At 36.5% G+C, this 24,804-nt stretch overlaps 1 protein-coding gene and 1 long non-coding RNA gene across 3 annotated transcripts in view; both read left to right on the top strand.

Moving 5' to 3' along the window:
• Tafa2 (TAFA chemokine like family member 2) overlaps positions 1-24,804 on the top strand; it is a 515,424-nt gene that overhangs the window by 75,094 nt on the left and 415,526 nt on the right. The window lies entirely within an intron of this gene.
• On the top strand, positions 1,210-24,665 carry LOC147823721 (uncharacterized). The gene is made up of 3 exons (XR_015443414.1): positions 1,210-11,712; positions 12,796-12,874; positions 13,891-24,665. It is a non-coding gene; the product is annotated as an uncharacterized LOC147823721 (long non-coding RNA).

Below are 24,804 nucleotides of genomic sequence, written 5' to 3'. Positions count from 1 at the left end.
AGATCCTCTCTTACATTTTCTAAAATATGTAGCTTTTTATATTTGTGAAACAAAATTAAAAGCATCGTAGGATAGCAAAATTAAATGTCAATTATTAGAAGTATAGTGCTATAAAATATGATAAAAATACAAACAAACATGAGAGCTAATCAACAAAATTAGGTAGGAATTTCAGCTTACAAAACCAACTGGCAGCCTGTAAAATTTGGAAATACTATTTTGTAATGAAACCCAAATATTTATTCACATCTGTATTATTTTGCTAGGACTGTCGATAACAAAGTACTAAAGATTGGTAATATTAAAAAATAAATTTATCTTTTCCTAGTTCTGGGTCTAGAAGTCCAAGAACAAGGTGCTAGCAGATCTGGTTTCTTCTGAGGTCACTCGCTTTCTCTGACTTGAAGATGGCTGCCTTCTCCTTGTGTCCTCAGAGTCCCTGTGTGTGCGCACATCCCTGACAACTGGCTATACGGGATTGGGGTTGACATCAACAGCCCCATGTGAACTAATTAGCACTTTAAGGACTTTATTTCCAAAAACAATTGTAGTATAAGGTACTAGACATTTGAACTTCAATTTATGAATTTTGAAGGGGGCACAATTTAGCTCCTAATAGCATCTTTTTCTGTGCCTCTCATTCCCATGACCTGTCTCCCATGATGAGTGTTGCTGTTTCCTAAGCCCTGCTTCAGGTGCTGGGACACAGCCATAATGCTTACAGTCTGTACCTCACAATGCATAGGAAAAAGCTCCAAGGACTCCAAATTTGAGGAAAAATAAGATATTAAAATTGCAAATGCCATTATTCGCAAATCTGTTATTTTTAGTAATGACCAAAAGCTGCCCCTTTAATTGTTTGAGAGAATTAACTACTGTTAAAGAAATTAACAAATCGCTGTTGCTACTCCTTCAAGGTCTGGAACATGCTATATGTAATTGAGCACATGAGAGCAGCTTAATTGCAAAAAAAAAAAAAAAATCCTGTAATTAGAAGCAGGTGTCACTGTGACAATTGGTTGTGGATCTGGAACCACTGTGTTTGCTCTGTCCACAGGTCTTACTTAACGCCTGAGGTATGTATGTCTCCTCCAGTTGTGGCCACATGGATTTCAGGCCTACCATTGTTACCTGTCTAGAAGATGACTACCTATCTCTTTAAAGAAACTTCTCAGATCCCTCAAAGTGAAATTTGGGTAAGCCACAGAGAACACAAAGAGTCAGAGAATCCCAAGTGTACCCTTCAAGTTTTGTGGAAGTCTGATTAGTTATTTCTATTTTTTAAGTAATAGCTTAAAGAACTAATTTACATTTTATTTAAATATGTTATTTTCCTATATTAATTAAGATTACTTCCTCTTTCCATACTACTCTGTTATTGCCTTGAGTCTCCCTTGTTTGGGCTAGACCACGATAGAATGGAATCAAATAATAAGCCAAGTAGACCCAATGGGGCTAATGTGGAACCTGATGCCATCCCCTAGTGGGGCCAGTGAGCAAGGACAAGGAAGGAAGCTACATGTCTGACTGGGTACCAGTGCAGATAATTGGAGTTTGATGGTGAGCTTCATACCTTACTTCCCATGCCTTGGTACAATTAAAATCTCTCCATGGAGAGAAGAAATCAGACAGCCTTGTGAGACCAGGACTCTGAGGAGGACAAGTGAGGGTAGGTGTGAGGGTTGGGAGGGGACACATTTTTAATTGTCATTTTCATCACTGAGTTGAAGAAATATAAACAAACACAAAATTACATTTTTGTGCATCTGGGTTTATGGGATCCAACTTGACCCTGGCATTGTGGATTCTCTATGGTTCAGTTTAGATACAATGGCGTCTGCTAACAAGGACTGAAAAAAAGATTGAGCTGCAGCATGGCCTGATCCAAGGCTAGGGACTCATGAACTATAAAAATTTTATCATAGCCCTTGAAACATGCTGTCATAAATAGAGAAAAAAATCAGTACAGCATTATGTTCTAGTCTCCTGAAGCAATATGAAGATAATCTGAACATAAACTGGGAAAATGGGGGACCAGGGCATGAGGCATACACAATCTCTGCAAGTGCGAGGTGATTCTTGGTTGTTTTCAGTTTGATAATGTTTGGTCAGTATAAGCTTTCTCTTGTAGGTTTAGAATTAAAATAGAAATAGAAAATAGTGAAGTTATAGAAGAAGTTGTCAAAGAAGGTAAATATTTTGAGAAAATATTTAAAAAGTATTAGTTTTAGAAATTAGCCCACATGACGGACATCATACAATATTTCAATGAATCCATAATCACATCAACCCATTTTTAGTTTAAATGAAACTCTTGAATTAGATTATGGCCCACATAAGAACTATGACCAAAATTACAAATAAAAATAATGTTCTTGGAGAAATCTTTGGGGGCTCTTATTGTTAGGAATTATACCAAGAAAAGCAACCAGTACAATTACAATAATGACACCTTACGTAGATATGCCTGAGAATATTAAGAAATGATTAAAAGCATGGACTTTTGATTCCAGTGGGGTTTGATTTAAAGGCTGGCTCTACAATTGCATAGCTGTGTGAGTCTGTGCAGTGTACTTTGCCTTCCTGCAAAGTGGAAATACAAGTACACAAAACAGTTTGGTTGTGGATATTAAATCTAATCACAATTAATGTGCCTGGGAATAGTGCTCATTTTGTTATTGTTAGAAGTTTTACTAATTGGAGTTTTTTTAGCAGCCTGACCCATGATTTTAAATTCTTTTCTTGGTTGGTTTAACAAAATATCTTCAATTATTAGGACATAGATTTTGCATTCCTGAACAATTTAATTTCTTATACATTAGAAATTGTGGATTTATGATAAAAGCTTATATATTGAACTGAATCACAAAGTATGGCTAAAAAAGCCATGAAAAGGCAGTGAGTAAAAGAATTATTATTTTTTTCTTTTGTGGTGCTGGGGAACAAATTCGGGGCCTCACATGCTTAACATGCACTCTATCACTGAGCCACGGCCCCTGCCGCTAAGAATAAAGTTTGGACAACACTCTTTTATGCCATCTTAAATAAAATAGAAAAGGGAGAAAATAGCTTTAATGTCCTCTAGAAGTTAGTGACAATATTAAAGTAATAGATGTTACAGTCATTTGCATTCTATTTAGTAATATTCTTTTACTCATCTAAAAGATTTTTAACTAAAAAGAAAGAGTAAGCTTTAGGACACTAAGAGAGGAAGAAGTTGTTATGAATTTGCACTGGAAGAAATAAGAATGCAGAAGTGTTAAGAATCCAGTAATATCATCCTTCCTTAGGATTTTTCCAGGCTTTGTACTCTTTTTTCCTTTTTGAATGCAAGCTTTGCTTAAGAAAGTATCTTAGCTCATTTCCATAAATCAAAATCCTGCCAAGTATCTAATGAAAACACAGACTAGAAGTCTCTAGACTAAATTAATAAGATTAAAATTAAAACCTGGCCTTAAAAAGTTGTCAGAATTCACTACTCTCTTCTTATTGTTGAGGTAGAATTTGGCTTCTTTGGAAAATAAAGTGCAAGCCAAACTTACAACTCTGACAAAATCTATCTGATTTTTCCTTTGGTAACATTTTGGAGTATATCTTTGTTTTATAGTAGTTTTATTATGATTGATAGTTAATCTTAGTCCTCATACTCAGTTGATAGGTCCTCATTCTCAACTATTTTTTCAAAAATGCTAGAGATATTTTACTTTTGGCCAACCTGGAGAATGACCTAAATTTTGTTTTGCTTTTAATTTTTTCTCATTAATTACTTTTATTAGTGGGGACAAAAGGAGGTGAATTTTATTTATTTATTTATTTATTTTTAATTACATAAATTCTTTTATTGGTACATTGTAGGTATACAACACATTTACATTTCTCATTGGGAACTTGTACCTTTACATGATGCATCTTGGTTCTTATTTTTTCCCCATTCCTAGCCCTCCCTTCACCCCCTCAACCCTTCCCTATTTACAAAGACTTTATTTCCATTTTTTCCATTTCTCATCATTTTTCCTGTCCCTTCTTTCCTTTCCCCTGCCCCTCCCACTGGCCCTAACCCTCTGGACCTTTTCTTCCTATTTTGCATTATCGATTGTTCGTTCTAATCATTGGTATATTTTAGGTATATAATATAATGACATTCATCATTGGAAGTTTGCACCTTTACATAATCCTCCTTGGTTCTTATTTTTCACCTTGCCCAGCCCTCCATTCAAACCCTCCATCCCTCCCTATTTACAAAGATTTTGTTTTCATTTTTCCATTTTCTCACATTAATTACATTCCCTTCTTCTCTTTCCCTACCCCTACCCCTCCCACTTCCCCTTCCCCTTTGCCCCTTTTCTTCCTACTTCACATTATCTATTATTTGTTTTAGTCCTTATTTACACTTTCAGTTTCTCACACCAGAGTAACTGTTTGGTATTTATACATGTGTGTAATATTTATTTCACTTCAGAGTACCACCTCAGTGTGCATCCATTCAGCTATAAATATTTCTAATTTCTCATTTTTTATGGTTGAGTAGTACTCCATTATATTAAAAAACCACATTTTCTTTATCCAGTCTCCAGTTGATGGGCATTTGGGCTGTTTCCAAGTTTTAGCTATTACAAACTGTGCTGCTATGAACATTGGTGCACATATATCACTGTGGTATGATTCTTTTAATTCTTTGGGGAAGATCCCCAGCAGGGGAATAGTGGAGTCAAATGAGACTTCCAGTCCTAGTTCTTTGAGGTATCTCCATATTGATTTCGACAGTGGTTGCAGCAGTCTACACTCCCACCAGCAGTGGAGCAGGGTTCCTCTTTCCCCACAGCCCTGCCAGCATTTGTTATTGGTTTATTTCATGATAGCAGCCATTCTTTCTGGAGTGAAGTGGAATCTCAGCGTTGTTTTCATTTGCATCTCTCAAATGACCAGTGATGTGGAACATTTTTTCATGTATTTATTTGCTATTTCTACTTTTTTGTCTGAGAAATGTCTGTTCATTTCAGATGCCCATTTTTGGATTGGGTCTTTAAATTTAGGAGGTCTGATCTTTTTAAGTTCTTTATAGATTCGAGATAGTAGACCTTTGTCTGAGGAAGAGCAGGTGAAGATTTTTTCCCACATTGTGGGTTGTCTCTTCACACTGCTGATGGTTTCTCTTGCTGTGCAGAAGCTTTTTAATAAGAAGAGATCCCATTTGTTGATTGTTTGTGCTAGTTGACGGGCAACTGAGGTTTTATTCATAAAATCTTTTCCTACACCAATGTCTTCAAGAGTTCTACCAAACCTCTGTTCCAACTGGTTCAGAGTTTCTATTTTAATATTTAGATCTTTAATCCATTTTGATTTTAGTTTGGTGCATGGCAAGAGATATAGGTCTAGTTTTAATCTTTGGCAAGGTGAAACCCAATTTTTCCAGCACCATTTATTAAAGAGGCTATCTTTCCTCCACTGAGAGTGTTTGGTTCCTTTATCGATGATGAGATGGCTGAGTGTGTCTGGTGTTGTTTCTGCATCTTCTAATCTGTTCCATTGTTCCTCAGGTCTGTTTCTTTGCCAGTACCATGCTGTTTTTATTGCAGTAGCTTTTTAGTGTAGTTGAAGGTTGGGGATTGTGATACCCCCTGCCATGTCTCTGTTACCTAGAATTGCTTTTGCTATTCTGGGTCTCCTCTTCTTCCAAATGAATTTTTGGATTTCTTTCTCAAGGTCCATGAAGTATGCTGCTGGGATTTCAACTGGAACTGCATTGAATCTATATAGCAATTTTGGAAGTATGGCCATTTTCACTATATTAATCCTTCCTACCCAGGATCAGGGGATGTCTGTCCATTTCCTGATAGCATCTTCAATCTCTCTTTTCAGAGTGCCATAGTTTTCAGAGAAGAGGTCTTTGATTTCTTTTGTTAGGATGATTCCTAGGTATTTCAGTTTTTTGGATGCTATTGTGAAAGGAATTATTTGCCCTATTTCTCTCTCAGTGAGTCTGTCATTGGTGTAGAGGAAAGCTATTGATTTTTGTGTGTTGACCTTGTAACCAACTACTTGACTGAATTTGGGTATTAAGTCTGGAAGACTTTTGGTGGAGTTCTTGGGGTCTTCTATATACAGTATCATGTCATCTGCAAATAATGACAATTTGACTTCTTCATTTCCTATCTTTATTCCTTTTATTTCTTTCTCTTGTCTAATTGCCGTGGCTAATGTTTCCAGAACTATATTGAACAAGAGTGGTGATAGTGGACATCCTTGTCTTGTTCCTGATTTTAGTGTGAAGGATTTCAGTTTTTGACCATTTAGTACGATACTGACTGTTGGTTTTTCATAGATGGCTTTTATCAGTTTGAGGTAGAGACCATCTATTCCAATTTTTTGTAGGGTTTTTATCATAAATGCATGTTGGATTTTGTCAAATGCTTTTTCTGCATCTATGGAGATAATCATATGGTTTTTGTCCTTGGCTCTATTGATATAGTGTATTTTATTAATTGATTTTCATATATTGAACCATCCCTGCATCCCTGGGATGAATCCCACTTGATCAGGGTGTATGATCTTCTTGCTGATCTTCTGCATTCTGTTTGCCATTATCTTATTAAGGATTTTTACATCTATGTTCATTAGTGAGATTGGCTTATAGTTCTCTTTTTCAGTTGGGTCTTTCTCTGCTTTGGGGATCAAGGTGATGCTTGCTTCCAGGAAGGAATTTGGGAGTATTGCTTCCCTTTCCATTTCATTGAAGAGTTTAAACAGTAGTGGCAGCAGTTCCTCTCTAAATGTCTTGTAGAATTCAGCAATGAAGCCTCCAGGCCCTGGCCTTTTCTTAGCTGATAAGTTTTTTTATTATATTTTCAATTTCCTTGGTTGATATTGGGTTGTTTAGAAATTTTAGGTCTTCTTTTTTCAACTTTGGTAATTCATATGTATCTAGGAATCTGTCCATTTCTTCTGTGTTTTCCATCTTATTGGTGTATGGGTTCTGGAAGTAGGTATTGATGATCCTCTGGATTTCTGCTGGGTCTGTTGTAATTTTACCCTTTTCATTTCTAATTGCATGGATTTCAGCCTTTTCTTTCCTTTTTCTAATAAGGTTGGCTAAGGCTTTGTCAATTTTATTCATTCTTTCAAAGAACCAACTCTTGGCATCATTGATTTTTTTTGTATCATTCTCTTAGTCTCCATTGCATTGATTTCTCCTCTGATCTTTATAATTTCCTCCCTTGTATGAGCTTTGGGGTTGTCCTGCTCTTCTTTTTCTAGGAGCTTGAGGTTCAGCAACAGGTTGTTTAACTGGGCTCATTCTGTTTTCGTAATATGTGTCTTCACTGCTATGAATTTCCCTCATAAGACTGCTTTCATTGTGTCCCATAGCTTCTGATATGTTGAATTGTCATTGTCATTTAATTGAAGGAACTGTCTAATTTCTTCTTTAATTTCGTCTATGCCCCATTGGTTATTCAGAAGTGTGTTGTTCAATTTCCATGTATTTATGAAATTTTTCCTGTTGTTTTTGCGGTGGATCTCCAATTTCATCGCACTATGGTCTGATAATATACAGGGGATAACTTCAATTCCTTTGCAGTTTCTTAAACATGTGGTCTATTTTGGAGAATGACCCATGTGCAGCTGAGAAGAATGTGTATTCTGATTTTGTGGGGTGGAACACTCTGTAAACATCTGTTAAGTTCATTTGTTCAAGAGTTCGATTGGGTTCTAGTATTTCATTACTTATTTTTAGTCTAGTTGATCTATCTATTTGTGACAGTGGGGTGTTGAGGTCCCCCACTATGATTGTATTAGTGCATATATGACTTTTCATGTCTGTTAGTATTTGTTTTATATAGTTGGGTGCACTAGTGTTTGGTGCATAGATATTTATGATTGTCATCTCTTCCTCTTGGATTGTTCCCTTTACAAGGATGTAGTCTCCTTCTTTGTCTCAATCAGTGTTGGTTTGAAATCTACTTGATCTGCCAAGAGGATAGTTGCTCCTTCTTTTTATCGGGTTCCCGTCTCATGGAGTATTGTTTTCCACCCCTTAACTTTCAGTCTATGAGTTTCATTTTGAATTAAGTGTATTTTTTGTATGCAGCATATTGTTGGATTTTGCTTCTTGACCCATTCTGCCAGTCTATTTCTTTTGATTGGTGAATTGAGACCATTAACATTGATGGTTATAACTGAAATGCATTGACTTATCATTGTCATGACTTTTTCTTTTTGTTGGGTTCTTCCCCTTTACATTTAATTTCTTGTCATGCCAGATGGGTTCATTCTGCTTTGCTTCCTGGGGTTGTGATCCTCAATGTCTGTTCCTAGGATATTGTGCAAAATTCTTTGGAGTGCTGCTTTGGTATTCACAAAGTTCCTAAGGTGCTCTTTGTTTTGAAAGTATCTTATTTCTCCATCAGTTCTGAAAGATAGTTTTGCAGGGTACATCAATCTGGGTTGGAGGCTGTTTTCTTTTAGGGCTTGGAATATGTCACTCCAAGCTCTTCTTGCCTTGATGGTTTGTGTTGAGAAGTCTGCTGTGATTCTGATGGGCTTTCCTTTGTATGTGATTTGTTTCTTTTCTCTGACTGCTTGGAGAACTTTGTTCTTCTGTTGAGTTTCTGGAATCTTAACAGTTTTATGCCTATGTGTAGTTTTTTTTGATCAAGGCTATTTGGAGTCCTATATGCCTCACTTATCTGTATGTCAAGTTCTTTTCCCCTGCTTGGGAAGTTTTCTGCCATTACTTCTGTGAAGAGTTTTTTTTATGTCATCTGCACTCTCTCTTGTTTCTTCTTTGACTCCAGTCAGTCTTATGTTATTCTTCTTTGCATCATCTAGCAGCTGCTGGATTGATTTCTCATGCTCTCTTACAATTTTGAAGCAATTTTTCTTTTCCTGGTCACTAATTGCAATCTTATCTTCTATATCTGAAATTCTGTCCTCACATTGGCTCATTTTGCTGTGAAGACTTTCAGTGGAGTTTTTGTTCTCCTGCAAATCTATGTGCATCTGTTTTATGGATTCCATTAGTTTCCTATGTTGGGATTCCATCATGTTCCTGAGTTCCTCTCTAGATTTATGAATCATGTCTTGCACTAGGGGCACAATTTCTCCTGTTATCTGAGAAATTATTTCTGATTTCATATTTTCCAGATCCTCTTTTGTTGCCAGTTCAGTGGGTCCAGGTGGTTGAGTATCAGAGTGTTCCATCTCCTTTCCCTTTGAGGTTGCTGTAGGTGATCCGGAAGTCTGGTTTTGAGACTTATTAATGCATCTTCTCATTTCAATCTGGGGTGAGGGGGAGGCGGTGCGGTGCTGTTGGTGCCCACATGGCTCACCTCCTCTGCGCTGGGAGAGGTGGGACAGCAGCTCAGAAGCCTCTTCCTCTGTGCCGGGAATGGTGGGATGGAAGGTGGCCCAAAAGCCCTTTCCTCTGGGCTATTAATGGTGGGACAGTTGGTGGCCCAGAAGCCCCTTCCTCTGGCAAGTGAATTTTAATAGGATGAGAATATAAAAGCAAAAGTCAATGTATGAGAGTTGGCCATGGTGGTGCCACCAGTAATCTCAGCACTCCAGAGACTGAGGCAGGAGGATTGCCTCAAGTTCAAGGCCAGCGTGGGCTACATAATGAGTTCAAGGCCAGCCCACACTACATAGGGAGACCCTGTGTCAAACAAAGAAATAAAGAAACAAAGAAATAAACAAACAAACTCCATGTTTGAGGAACTAAGGCAGCAGAATGTGTCTCATGAGGAATTTTGTCTTGATCTTTTTTAACAAGGGAAGCAGCAGACAGCTGGATGATGAGGTGGTGAAAGAAGGTATCATTTTTTCTTGAGACTCTGCTGAAGTCAAAAGGCAGCAGTGACCCTGTGGAGACAGAACACTACTGCAGTAATATGAAGCTCTTTTACAAGTCTCTCAATTGCCATCGCTGCTCCTGACAGTGGAGCTATTTTAACTTTTAATTTGCTGAAAGGCGAATAAGGCAGCTGTCTTCTCAGTGGGACATTAGGGGTGTGTTGGAGAAACAGCTTCTCTTTTCATGTAAATTAAGGGAGAATATAGGAAAGAAAAGTTTGCTGTCACTCTGTGGATGCTCAGCAAGCAGGCCAAAGTGTCATCTTTAGAGATTCTTCTAGTCTTTCTTTTAGTTTGCCAAACACATCAGATTTGAAGGCAGTTTTTAGATTTGACAACATTGAAATTCAAGTCAGGCATTTGAAGCATCCCTTTCCTTCTGCTTCTCTCATCATCTTCCCAGACATCAGAAACCAGAAAACTTTTGGGATAATGTCTGAATTTGGAGCTCACCATTTTATCAAACCTTTATTCTTTTCTTTCTGATAGTTCCTTTCTATCATAGCATTTTTCTAGATGAATTAAAGCATATTTAACAATAACTAAAATTGCGCCTATTTTTCATTAAATAGGAACCGTGTTAGGGACTTGTAAACAATGCATGTGATCTACTAATGGCAGCAGTCTCTGGATGGTTCCTTTTGATGTTGCCCTCTAAAGATCTCATCAGAAAGCATTACTGTCTACATTATCCCCCTCTGAATTCTGGTGGTTTTATTTTATTTGGCTATTGATTGGTATTACACATCCCTCTTAATGCTAACATTAGATGATGCTTTGTTAGAGTCTTGAGTGGAAAATTACGTGCATAGATAGAAAGTTTGCTAAATAGTTTAAATTATGTGCCTGCTATGCATCATCAGGCAAATATCTGTTCTAACTGTAAGATTGATTTGGAATTTTGGTAAGTTGATTTATTTAACTTATCTCTGTCATACATTTTGTATTTTGTAGGGCGACATGCATTATTTAGATGAATGCAAACTTCCCTATGTTTTCAATATAGTACATTTTTAATGGCTAATGATTGTATAGATAATCTCATACAGGGGAGCTAATTGTTTCCCTTTGGTTATCATTATAAATTTACTTCTGGATGAATTAAAAATGAAATCATCATTTCTGCCAGAAATGGGCAGGAAAACAAGGTTTATTAAGAATTCGCTTTTCGCCTGGTGAACTATATTATCAATAATCATTGTAGTCCATAATGTATGTGGTTTGGCATAAGATATTAATTTGTGCTGATTAATGATTGAGAAATCATTTTTGTTTTGCTCTTTTTTTTTTCGTTTGTTTTTTGGTACCGGGGATCAAACTCCGGTCCTTACGCTTGCAAGGCAGGCAGCAGAATCACTGAGCTAAATCCCTGGCCCTTGCTTTGCTGTTTTTTTAAAAAATTCCCTTCTAGTCTTCCATAAATGAGTTTGCATTATGGTAATCACAGCAAACCTGTGTGATAGAAGGGTAATCCATATTAAAAATAGGAGATTTAGTTCTCCTTGTTGAAAATAACATAAGCAACACCTCTCCCTTCCTTTTCCTTAGAGTGATTACCTTATGAAGTTTGTACTGTAATTGTAAGTACTTTCTCCTCTCGTTGGAAACTTAGGGTCAGCCATGGGACCTAGGAATATCTCCCTTTGAGACTTTGCAGCCATCTTTTTGAAGTGTAAGCATCAGGGAGATAGCATCTGAACCTACCAGGTTTTCTGGAGGGCAGGAGCCTAGCTTGAGATTCTGAAGTGGGCAGATTGAGTCAAATTACAAAACTACCTCCTGCCATAGAGAAATGCGAAGAAGTTTCGTTTCTGCTGTCAACAAAACCACTTAGCTAACATGGATGGTCATCCAAATTACTGGGTAAGTTTGGGATGAACTGTGGGTGACAAATGGTGTTGTCAAGACTTTTTACTTGAAGACTATTGTTTACCTTGAAAATATGCATGTAATGATTTCTATTTCTATAATATAATGAGATTTCTTTTAGTCTTTGGAATATCTCATTGTATTGCTTATGATGTACATTATATGCTGATTTAATGTTATTCAATAATAATAATACTTTCTTACTATCTTTGTGGAGAAGTTATCCAGGTTAGGAGAAGATACTGCTTTCAACTTTACTTCCCAAACAATGAGTATGGATTATTATTTTAAAAAAACACTTGGACTAGCTTGTATCTTTAAGTTGTGCTGTGCCTTTCTCTTTTAAATCAGATGTGCAACTCAGAGAGAGCCCTGGTGGCTAAAATCACTGAGGATTAGTCAGTATTACACAAAAACAAGACTACAGTATTTCATTAGCTTTTTTTTCCCTCAGAAGAACAGTATTCCAAATTCAACTGTGAAAGCTATTGTGAAGAGAGGATTAGCTAAGTGTCACGTTTGCCACTTTTCCTTTTAATTATAATTTAATAAATTCTCTCAATCTATTTTAGACTAATTTTATTCTATTAAAGTTATCACTATTGAATTTAAATATCACTTGCTTCCAATTGTATTGTTGTAAGATCCTGCAAAATGTTAAACTTGGCATTGCTAATTCAAAGGTGACTTGTGGCACAGAATGATTTATGGCTGTGGAATTGCAGAAGTCTAAAAATAGGGCTTGATGTTACACTAATATGTACTGCGGTACACAGACACAATAGGGTTAGAGAAGGATGGAGTTTCATCTCTAACTCTCAGTTTTCTTACTTTTGTCTCTAAGTCTGAGCAATGCCTAAATAATTTGACAATGCTAGTTTGTCATTTGTATCATTTCCTATTAGTGCATACCATCCTGTCCTGCCACCTTCCAGATATTTACAAGGAAGTATGTAGTTTGTAAATAGCCTTTCTGCATAACTCTTGTTGCTGTTTTAATTTGAAGATATTGGACTGGACAATAACACATCATTGTTGCTAGGTTCTGATGGGGTAAGTGTGTGACTTTGACCTTAGGATGAGATCAGAAATGGAAGTGTCCAGTTAGACAAACAGCAAATATTACAGATTACAAGAAGGAGTCTCGACGAGTAAGGTGAGTGCCAGCAGTTCTGGGGGAAGCAACCTTCCTGAATGAACAGCAAGCAGGATTTTAGTCAATATTTCCTCTGGTGTGATGGTTCTGATTTCAGCTGTAATGAGCTTGAGATGGCAGTGTTGAAAGATGCTTTTTGTCAACTTTTCTGAGTGTGAACTTTGATCAGACAAATGGAACTCATGTAATTGAGTTCACACATTTACTGTCAACAGGGCTAGAGGTTGCGTAAACATAAGGATAAACTGTAGAAACAAATCAAGGTTCATACCATCCAGAAGATATATGGAAAACATAAGTTTCTCTCTTTGCTGGAGGGACTGTAGCAGACTTGATAAGATAAAAAGAATAACTGATGAACTAACTATGTTCAGCACAACACCAGAGTCTTCTTTAATGAAATCTGTGAACATGAAGTATGGCATCTATATAGTTTACCCAAAAGTCATGGGTTGCTAGCTTTCTTCCCCTTTAACCACAATGTTTTCTGATGCCAACATCTAAGCTGATGTGGAAATTGGCTCCATGGTATGTTATTGTACTATGATGAAGGAATAGTTCAAGTTTGGAGGTAGCTCCAGAGTTCTGTATTACTGTGGTAATTCAGAACTCTTCTGCCACTTTTGTTTAGGTCAGGTATGTCAGCTCTTGGAATTTCCTGGGAAAGATTTTGGGGGTTACCATGTGAGCAGTAATTTTGCATTCTGTAATGACTCTGTTGCTGTGGTGTAACAATGTGGAGCATGGGAAGCAACTCCCCAGCTGCCAATTTAAATACACACTAGGGAAAGTAATTCATTTTTAGGGAGTATTATCTTGTTCTTAATAAATGTTGATGGTTAATGTAGCTATGACCTTTAAGTTATGCTTTTTGAAGGAAAAAACCTTCATGTTTTCCTATGAATTATTGAAAAGTCAGGATAATGTGGCTAAGTTTTGAATGGACCCACAAACATATTTTTAAAATGGCAATGGTTTATACCTGAACCTCAATTCCATTTTCATTCAAATAACAGCCTAGTGAATCTTCCCTGACTGATTATGGACTTTCAATTCAAGGAAAATGTAATCAAGAGAGGACAGAGCAAGTATTTTAATGAGAACTGGAAGAAAATGTCCTCTTACACACTTGAAGTTAATTATACAGCAGAAGCAGCTTGTTCCCACCTGCTCTCCATCTCAGCTTCTTAACCAGGTACTCCTGCTCGCCCATCAAGACCCATTAGTACTGTTGCCTTTTTCTTGTGAATCTTTCTCCAGCCTCCTGTCCCACCCATAGGCTGAGCTAATTCCTCCTCAGCACTTTGTTTTATATTTTGTTAGCACTGCTACCTGTTTTAAGATTGATCTATTTATATATTTTCCTCCTTTCCTTGACTCTAAGCTTCTTTCTTATTTGACTGTGAGTTTCTTGAGGACAAGGACCATTCTCTATTCATTTTAGTGTACTATTGATTAATGCTAAATTTAGTGTCAGAGTGTTTAAAAATATTTAATGAAAAATAAGAAAAAATGAAAGGGCTCTCAAACAGACTTTAGAAATGTTTTATCCTCACGGTGGTGAAGTAGAACTTTCTAGGTAGCATGGTGAAGGTACATGTCTTCTAGTGGATTTCTCCTCCAGAAGGCATACCATAGTTTTGCAGCTCATTGACAGCAGAACCCATTCATACTCTGAGCTTCAGAACAAAAGCTATGGCTCATGGAAGAACTAACATCTAGGACAATTTGATAACCAAGTATTGCCTGATGCATGCCCATCTCCAGATGCCATAGTTTAAATCTCAAGGGTTTCCCAAAGATCCATGTTTAAAGTTTTGTCCTAGGCATTGCACTATTGGAAAGTAGTGGAACTTTAAGGGATGGGCTTGGTAGGAAGTCTTCAGGTCTTTGGGAGCTTTTTCCTGAAGGTTATAGTAGGACCACACTCTCTTCCTCCTCCTTTCCCTCTTGCTTCCTGGTCATGAGGTCAGAAGTCTCGCTCCACTATGTGCTCTTCCCATGATGTGCTGCATCATCACAAGGATGACTAGATCCATCATCACATGGATCATGGACTAGAATCTCTGAAACTGTGTGCCAGAATTAACCTTTTCTCTTGATAAATTGAATTTCTTTGCTATTTGTTACAGTGACAGAAAGCTGACAAATACAAAAGGTAAATGTTCAGTAGTTATTTTTAATAAGGTTCAAATTCATTATAACTATGGATCAGAGAACTTGAAGTTCTGCTCTTTGAACCTATAGGTTCATTTAAGAGATGTCTTGACAATTTGGTGTAAGTCACAACACTATGGGTCAATCTTCATTAATTTGACACGTATTAGCTCTCTGAGCTCTCAGATGGCATGGATGGTTATTGACCAAGGAATTTAATGTACAGAGTGATCGATGCCAAGCTGCCTTTACATTTAAAGGATCTTTTAGGATCCTCAGGACTCTCCTGGATCTTGATTTATTCTGGAACACTCTTGAAAGACTGGGTCTGATTCACAGTTGTTAATGAGAAATCTGCTACTGACATTTCTGCAATTTGAGTGTTTGTGCTTGTATATTTGAAATGTCTGCATAGATGGACGTATTTTAAGGTACCACAGTTCAGTGATATTCTTTAAGAAAGTTTAGAATACTATTTATCATATTGATTAAGATTACTTTTTCTGGTATATCTGTACTGCTTAAGTTTTCTAAGCCTCAATTTCCATCGTGTGGGGATTAAATAGTACCTACCTTCAGGTCACTCTGAGGGTTGGGGATTGCCAGTTCCCAAGAAGCACCGTTCACTTTGGAGTTTATGTGACTGGCACCCCTGAGGTTTAAAGCCCACAAAATGCACATCCACACCAGGCAGATTGCCTTGGTTATGAGAATTAATGATTAATTAATACTGTGCATAGAGTTTTTGTGCAGTGGTTGGCATTTGGAAAATGTGTAAATTATTTCCTTTATTGTTATAGAAGGGCTTTGGATGAGTGAAGGAACAAGAAATGTATATGACTCATAATAAATAATATTTCCAGATGATGCTATTGAAAAATACAATCTATTCCATAAATTACTGCTACAATCTGTGAGTCAATTAATTTACCAGAAAGCCCAGACCATATTGTGTCAATGTATAATTACATCCACATCTCATATATTTGAAAATGATTTTCTATCTATAGCCCTTCTCTTCGAATCTTCAATTTGTTAGAATGCTACAGTTAAGGGAATAAACCTAGGGAACTTCTGAAAGAGTAGTTTCAGAGACCTTGCTCTTAAGACACAGAACTTAATTTTTTGTTTCATCCAGAATTTTAATGACTTAATAAACATATAGAACTTAAATAGCGTAGTTTAAAAACTTCTCTTTTATTGAAGTTTGGAAGAACACATTTGAAGGGGTGTCTTTGTGTGGTGATGCTATTGTGAAGAGGCAGTGTTTATGTCAGACACAGTATACATTTGCAGCAAGTGAAATAATCAAAAACTTGACCTGGAAGGATGAAAAGAAAAATGAAAAAAAAAATCCGTATTGATGAGTGTCCCCGAGACCTTAGGAAATATATTCCATATTTTCTATTTTTAAAAGATATTTACATTTAAAATTTATTAGCATTTTATAATCATTTATTCACTAAAACATGGTCTAAGTGAAAAAATTTGGTAGCTATGAGGAAGAAGCAAGACATAGTGAAAATGTAGGACTTGGAGGCTGTGTTCCCATTCCATATCAGTATCATATGCCTCAATGAAGTAGGCAAGTTACTCAATGCTGTGAATTTTGGTTTTTCTGGTGTGTAAAGTGGGGAGAAACTTTCCACTACACAGGGGAGCTATGGGGCCAGAGTGACATTAAAATGTAGACAACTGGGGCCTGTCTCTTTGCTGTCTCTCATTGTATTATTCATCTCCTCATTGATTTGAGGAAATTTATTTATTTAAAATGCCCCATTCTCTATGAAATTGATACTATATTGATATTTCTTTGACTCAAAATTAAATTTATAATACACATTACAGATAATAACTTGTCATTATACTCAGTAATTATATACTTTGGATACAATTACTAAAATCTTGCAAGTGAATGTGTCATAAAGTGTTAGGGCAATGTGAGATTTAAGAAAACTGTTTTTTTCCCCATTTTGTGAGGTTTCTGGAATGCTATATTTTTTTAGTTTAAGGAAGGAAAGATAAACTTTATTTATTGCCAGCACTATTGCAGTTAAGAGGACTATTCACATTCTTATGTTAAATGCACTTTTAATATAGTTCAGATAATGATTCTGGGCTGTGTTACAATATGCTGTTTTTTAAATTTACTCTTAGGTGCTTCTTGTCATTATTATATATCTTATTGATTTGGAGGATGTTCTAGAGACTTACACTATTGATTAAATAGAGTGTTTCTATATTTTGTGATTTACCAGATTTTGCTTCTTATATCATCATTACTACCACTAGAAGCAAGTTGAAAATTTCTTTCAATCATGAGGTTTCTAGATTTTTTTAATGTTATGTACTGGATTAATGAATTTTATGAGAGCTATCTGGTTCCCTTAAATTTATCTAAAATATGCCATCTGCTTTGTAACCTCAAGTGATCTTATGGTTTATTAGATTTATTAAGCAAGCATTTAATGTGTAAATATAGTATAATAAGCTTCCCACAGGTGTATAATTAAGCTTTAATTTCTGCCACTAGTACTAAATGCAGCAACATGTATGTAGGTCTCTAAGTCACAGTAGTATCTTTGAATGTTAGCTGGTCAAAATAAGATTCATTGTATTTGTTTAATTTCAATTTTAGTATCTTAAAATCTCTGGTGGATTCTGGTATCCGAACATTGTATTGAAGGAGTGATTCTGAAGCTCTTGGAGATTATTTTGTAAGCCAAGACTAATGCTGTTGCAAGTGACAGAAAATGCCGACCCAAAGAGCTTAACTAAAAGAGAATTGTTCAGCTCAAGTAGCTTGAAAGACTATTGGAGTAGATCTCAGAATTTGAGGAAAAGATGTAAGAATTAGAGACTTGGAGCCCAAATGAGTGGAATCAGGAATTCAATGATGGCAGAAACTGTCTATTTCTTCTTGTTTTTTAAAGTCCATGTTTCTATTATTTTACATATTTGTTTTACTTTGGAAGACTTTTTCCATATTGCAGAAAACATGGCCACTGCAGCCTAAGCCTAGCAGCTCCAGTGGAAAAAGTTGCTTCTCTTCACACTCATTTGTCATTTTCAAGGATGACACTGATTGGCCAGGCATTGGTCATGTGCCCATGAAGATGTTGGGACAGCTTGCCAAGCATGAGTAGGTTAATGGTGAATGGTGAACTTATATTGACTGTTTGATTTTTTACATGGAAGAAATAAGGAAGGAGATATTGGTGTCTTTAAGTCAAGCTTTTCTATGAAATACCGGAATGAGGTGCCGCAGCCTGCACAGCTGGAGGGTCCATGGAGGGAGAATGGTGGGGGAAGAAGAAAAGACAGACAAAGAGACGAAAAGCTGAGGCCAGGTGGAGCCTTCCTCTTGATGGGAGAAAGGACTGGCTGGAAACTGCAGTGTGTTTTATAGTGTTAGAGATAAGGGAAGTGCAGGGAGAGGTAAAGGGGATGCCCATAACTGGAACAGGGAGAGTGACTAAGGTCTGTAGAACATTGTGCTTGATGGTTTTGTGGTGAATGGATGGGGAGTAAGACACGTCCTCTTCTCAGTCAGGCCTTGCTCCACCACATCATCTTGTCACCTGTTCTCCTCCCATGGGTCCCTGCCTCATCCCTGGGAGGAAGCAAACAAGATGTGTGTTCCTTGTTCCACGAGGAGCCCTGCCTCATCCGTGGGAGGAGGCAAGTTAGGCCTGGCCATAGTGATCTACAGCAGGCACTCCCAGCAGTGGGGCATAAGTGATTGGAAGAGAAAAGAAAGTCACTGAAAAGAGATGGAGTCCACCTGGACTAATGGACTGTCTCTATAATTGGTCTGTTATCTTCCACTCTTACCCTCTTCTTAGTTCTTTCCCACTGAACAGAGAAATCATTTTTAAATATAACCAACATATCATGTCAATACTGTTCATTAATCAACCCTACTGTGAAAAATATTTAACATGACCTACAAGCTGTGATCTGGTCCTACTTCCTTCCTTATTTCTCCTCATGCCAGTTCTAACTGGGCTACTTTTCTCTCTCCATGTGTGTTAAACTCTCCTTGTTCTCAGGCCTTTGCTTATGTTTAACTTTATACTTTGCATGCCTTCTCTCCACTTTTTTTTCATCTCCCAGCTCTTTCCTATTTATGCTTTACATTACAGTTTATTACTTCCCCAGAAAGATCTGAATTCAGAGTCCAAATAAGTTCCTTTTTGTACTTCACCATAATAATATTGGATTACTGCAAGCTATAATGGTATATTTGTTTAAAATTTCTCTGTCTTTGTTAGTGCCATATGATTGACAGTCACATCCTTTTTCCTCACTTCATGCCCAGCAGTGCTCGAGACATAATTTTTACTCAATAAATGCTTTTTGAATAATCAATAAAGATATGGAACAAGAACTGTCAAAATAGAAACAGATCACTACACTACAAAGATTAGAAATAGCGAGGAAGTGGTAAACAGGAGATACTCTGATGGTGGAAACTAAGAGAGAGGTATATGCACAAAGTCTGGAGAACAGCACTGTAACCAAAGACATGGGACTGTGTGACTTCAGGCATGTGACCCATGAGGAAGCCACAGACACATGTGCTTGCTGTTGAGCCCCTCCTGAGAGGATCGGTATGACATCCAGGAGACCTCACAATCAGTGCAGCTTTGCAGCCTGGGGAAGTTTGCACACTGCCCAGGATGGCCAGGCTAAGCTATTTGTGCCTATATTTCAATACCAGTTCCACTGCCAAATTTGGTTCCATGTGTAACACCGAGTTTTTATTATTAAACTATTGGAAATTGAATTATACACTTTAGATTTTTTTATTAAAATAATTTAAAGGCAAAATTTAACTTTTTCTGGGAATACTTATGAAAGAGGAGACTGAAATCATAATTGGGATTTATAATCTTGGACATTTGGTTAAGTACTGTATAAATATTTTTTAATAAAGCTGACCACATGTTTATTAGAAAATAACATCTGGATTTTTCATTTCTCTGCTTTCAGCTAATATTCTGCACTTCTTTACCTGTGAATAGATTCACGTTATGACACCCTCTATATCTTAACTTTAAAGAAAAAACACAAATGGCTTCACTTTTGACTCCATAGTTAGAGCTGAGCTCCTTCACCTTTCTCTTAACTTTATCTACATGTTTGTGTGATTTTAGTGTTTTTATTATCAATGATGTGTGGATCATTGCCTTTTGAAAGAGCGCTACTCAATCTAAGCAACATCTTCAGCACTGAGACAGGAATACCAGCTTTGTGGGTAGTTGGGCTGTTCTTGAAGATTAAGAGCCCACAAGCTGATAAGATTACAAATAGAACAAACAATCATTCCTCTACTTCTTTTGGTAATAGCTCCCACATCATATCATGGGATACTGGTTTTATGCTAATGAGAAACAGAAATACAAAAAGGTATTAAGAAAGATATGACAGTAGAGAGAGACATTTTGCAAATATCAGTCTTTGGAAATGTCTATTTTTTTGAACAAAACCTGTAATACTCTTTTGCTTGAAGCTTTGCCTTACTGGCTCCTCATCCTTAGGTTTCAGTTTAAATATCACATCCTTAGGGAGGCTTTCTAAGGTGGGCTAGTTCACAAAGACTTGAGGACTGACAAAAAAGAATTCTTTAGAAGAAATATTAAAGATAGCTCAATGAATATGCCAAACTTAGTAGGTCTGTATTTTGCCTTAATACAAAATGTTTTAAAATTTAAATGTAACTCCCATATAGCAATAACATTCTCATCTCTGAAATTTTTTTCTAAAAAGCAGAATCTACTATTTCTATACAGAACCTACTTCTTCAGCCTATCTAGTTTCATTAAAAAATATGTTCTATTATATTACATAGTAAGTCAAAATCAGTTATCACTGTAAATTTGCTTCACCCTAAGTTTTGGGTAGATAAAGCACTCCAGGTTTTACTATGGACTGTTTCTATAAAACTGCCATTGCTTCCAGTTTTTTTTAAAGGAATAGAATATACTTTCACAAATTTCCATAATGTGTCTTAAGAAAAGTAAGGAGGCACTACCATAGTTGTGAGATTGCTGAGGTAGTGTTTGGAATTCTCCATGTGAGCCAATCAATGTAAGGAGATGTACATATATTGTTAGTATTATAAACAGTTAGTGTACCCTGAAGCCTGAGTCTGTTCAGAATGGATGTAACCAATTTTGACACCATGTTATGGATAAATAAGCATTGAAAAATAAATCAACAAACCACAGTATATTCTACCTTTAACTTTTTGTAAACCTTGTTTTGTGGATAACTTCAGTTTACCATAAGGCTGATATATTTCAATATTTTAAAAACATCAGTATTAATTCTGAATTGGCAGAGGTAACCTAACCAACTACCGTTATGTTTGATACTAAAGGATATGCCTTTCAATAAAATTATTGAAATGCAACAAAACAAAAAAGAATTCTTTGTCTTTGAGCAAGGGTAGTTTTCCTTTGTGTTGTCCAGAAAATAAGCAATGCAAGGATACACATGAGATTAACATTACAATGGGAACAGGCTTACCCAGAGTTTAAAAGAAGAGACCCTTTAGGTAAGAGAACTTTTTACTTTTTAGGGTAATGTGAGAATCCAGTATATATCTCATTGGGCCTGCCTTATGAAAAGAATTTGTAAAATGAAGCTAATAGTAGAATATATCTTACAAGTTCTTATAAAGATGAAATAAATTATATGCTTAATTATGTTTAGAGTGTTATCTGGAAGAGAGTGAACACTCAGTGTTACCTGAAATAAACAAATATTTTACATAATTCTGGAATAAAATTAAAGTTTACATTTGTTCCATTTTTCCTGTTATGTATACACTTGAAAAATTTAAAAGTAAACTATTTCTGTGTAAGATTCTTCCTTAATAAAGGGCTAAGAGCTATGTCAGTTAATAATATAGATATTTTTAAATTTGGGAAGCATAATTGTGAAAAAAATGGAGAAAGTTGGCTCCTAGTGCCTTAGGTACCTAAGGTCACAAAATATCCACTGGAGTGAATTTTTAAAACACAAAGTTTCTTGAATTTATAATCAAAGTGATTGAAAACCTTCACAGTAGTTACCCCTGGAGGCTGCATATATTTCAACTCTACTGCAGTTGCTCAATAACATTTTTAATCTCCTCTTTTGGACTTGCCTTCAGAGCAACTTTACAATCTTTGCAAGGACATCTACCTTTTTACTTTGCAGTTAAATCTTATTTTAGAGTCAAGATGGAATTACTCAATTTTGCATTCACCTGATTTATTGGACTTGACATTGAATAATTTTGGCTCTTTTTTAAAAAGAAAAAATCCACCCACAAACCATGAACATGTTGCTGTCTGAGAACAATAAAGAGTGTGATACACGTTTTAGTGATGTTTTTGAAGAAAGACTTCCAGAAATGTTCTGAGCAGATGGCATCAACACTGGGTTATAGTGCAGCTTTGCAAGGTTTTCACTTTAGGGGAAAAATACTTATTTGAATATAGACATTCTAGTGGTTATTATCTTTTTTTTTCTTTATTTTTATTAAATACTTTTATTGGTACATTGTAGGTATACAACACAATTACATTTCTCATTGGGAACTTGTACCTTTACATGATGCATCTTGGTTCTTATTTTTTCCTCAGTCCTAGCCCTCCCTTCACCCCCTCCACCCTTCCCTATTTACAAAGACTTTATTTCCATTTTTTCCATTTCTCATCATTTTTCCTTTCCCTTCTTTCCTTTCCCCTGCCCCTCCCACTACCCCTACCCCTTTGGACCTTTTCTTCCTATTTTACATTATCAATTATTCATTCTAAGCATTGGTACATTTTATGTATACAATATAATGACATTCATTATTGGAAATTTGCACCTTTACATAGTCTCTCTTGGTTCTTATTTTTCACCCTTGACCAGTGCTCCCTTCAACCCCTCCATTCCTCCCTATTTACAAAGATTTTGTTCCTATTTTTCCATTTTCTCATATTAATCCCATTCCCTTCTATCCTTTCCCCTAGCCCTCCCACTTCCTTCCCCTTTGCCTCTTTTCTTCCTATTTCACATGACCTATTATACATTTAGTCCTTATTTACACTTTCAGTTTCTCACACCAGAGAAACTATTTGGTATTTACACATGTGTGTCCTATTTATTTCACTTAAGAGTATTGGCTCAATGTGCATCTACTTAGCTATAAATGTCTCCAATTTCTCATTTTTTATGGCTGAGTAGTACTCCATTTTATTTTAAAAACCACATTTTCTTTATCCAGTCTCCAGTTGATGGACATTTGGGCTGTTTCCAAGTTTTAGCTACTACAAACTGTGCTGCTATGAACATGGGCACACATATATCACTGTGGTATGATTCTTTTAATTCTTTGGGGAAGATCCCGAGCAGTAGAATAGCGGAGTCAAATGGGACTTCCAGTCCTAGTTCTTTGAGGTATCTCCATACTAATTTCCACAGTGGTTGCACCAGTCTACACTCCCACCAGCAGTGGAGCAGGGTTCCTCTTTCCACACAGCCCCACCAGCATTTGTTATTGGTTCATTTCATGGTAGCAGCCATTCTTTCTGGAGTGAAGTGGAATCTCAGCGTTGTTTTCATTTGCATCTCTCAAATGACCAGTGATGTGGAACATTTTTTCATGTATTTATTTGCTATTTCTACTTTTTTGTCTGAGAAATGTCTGTTCATTTCAGATGCCCATTTTTGGGTTGGTTCTTTAAATTTGAGAGGTCTGATCTTTTTAAGTTCTTTATAGATTCGAGATAGTAGACCTTTGTCTGAGGAAGAGCAGGTGAAGATTTTTTCCCACATTGTGGGTTGTCCCTTCACACTGCTGGTGGTTTCTCTTGCTGTGCAGAAGCCTTTTAATAAGAAGAGATCCCATTTGTTGATTGTTTGTGCTAGTTGACGGGCAACTGAGGTTTTATTCATAAAATCTTTTCCTACACCAATGTCTTCAAGGGTTCTACCTAACCTCTGTTCCAACTGGTTCAGAGTTTCTATTTTAATATTTAGATCTTTAATCCATTTTGATTTTAGTTTAGTGCATGGTGAGAGATACAGGTCTAGTTTTAATCTTTGGCAAGTTGAAGCCCAATTTTTCCAGCACCATTTCTTAAAGAGGCTATCTTTTCTCCAGTGAGGGTATTTGGCTCCTTTATCGAAGATGAGATGGCTGAGTGTGTCTGGTGTTGTTTCTGCATCTTCTAATCTGTTCCACTGGTCCTCAAGTCTGTTTCTTTGCCAGTACCATGCTGTTTTTATCACAGTAGCTTTGTAGTATAGTTGCAGGTTGGGGATTGTGATACCCCCTGCCATGTCTCTGTTACCTAGAATTGCTTTTGCTATTCTGAGTCTCTTCTTGTTCCCAATGAATTTTTGGATTGTTTTCTCTAGGTCCATGGAGTATGCTGCTGGGATCTCAATTGGAATTGCATTAAATCTATATAGCAGTTTTGGAAGTATGGCCATTTTCACTATATTAATCCTTCCTACCCAGGATCAGGGGATGTCTGTCCATTTTCTGATAGCATCTTCAATCTCTCTTTTCAGAGTGCCATAGTTTTCAGAGAAGAGGTCTTTGATTTCTTTCGTTAGGTTGATTCCTAGGTATTTCAGTTTTTTGGATGCTATTGTGAAAGGAATTATTTGCCCTATTTCTCTCTCAGTGAGTCTGTCATTGGTGTAGAGGAAAGCTATTGATTTTTGTGTGTTGACCTTGTAACCAGCTACTTGACTGAATTTGATTATTAAGTCTGGAAGACTTT

Source organism: Heterocephalus glaber, unplaced genomic scaffold (genome assembly GCF_053883595.1).
Source record: "Heterocephalus glaber isolate CG9 unplaced genomic scaffold, H.glaber_assembly_v1.0 deba00001569, whole genome shotgun sequence".
Lineage (NCBI taxonomy): Eukaryota > Metazoa > Chordata > Mammalia > Rodentia > Bathyergidae > Heterocephalus > Heterocephalus glaber.
The sequence above is the reverse complement of the archived record's forward strand: the minus strand, read 5'-3'. Positions and strand labels throughout refer to the sequence as shown.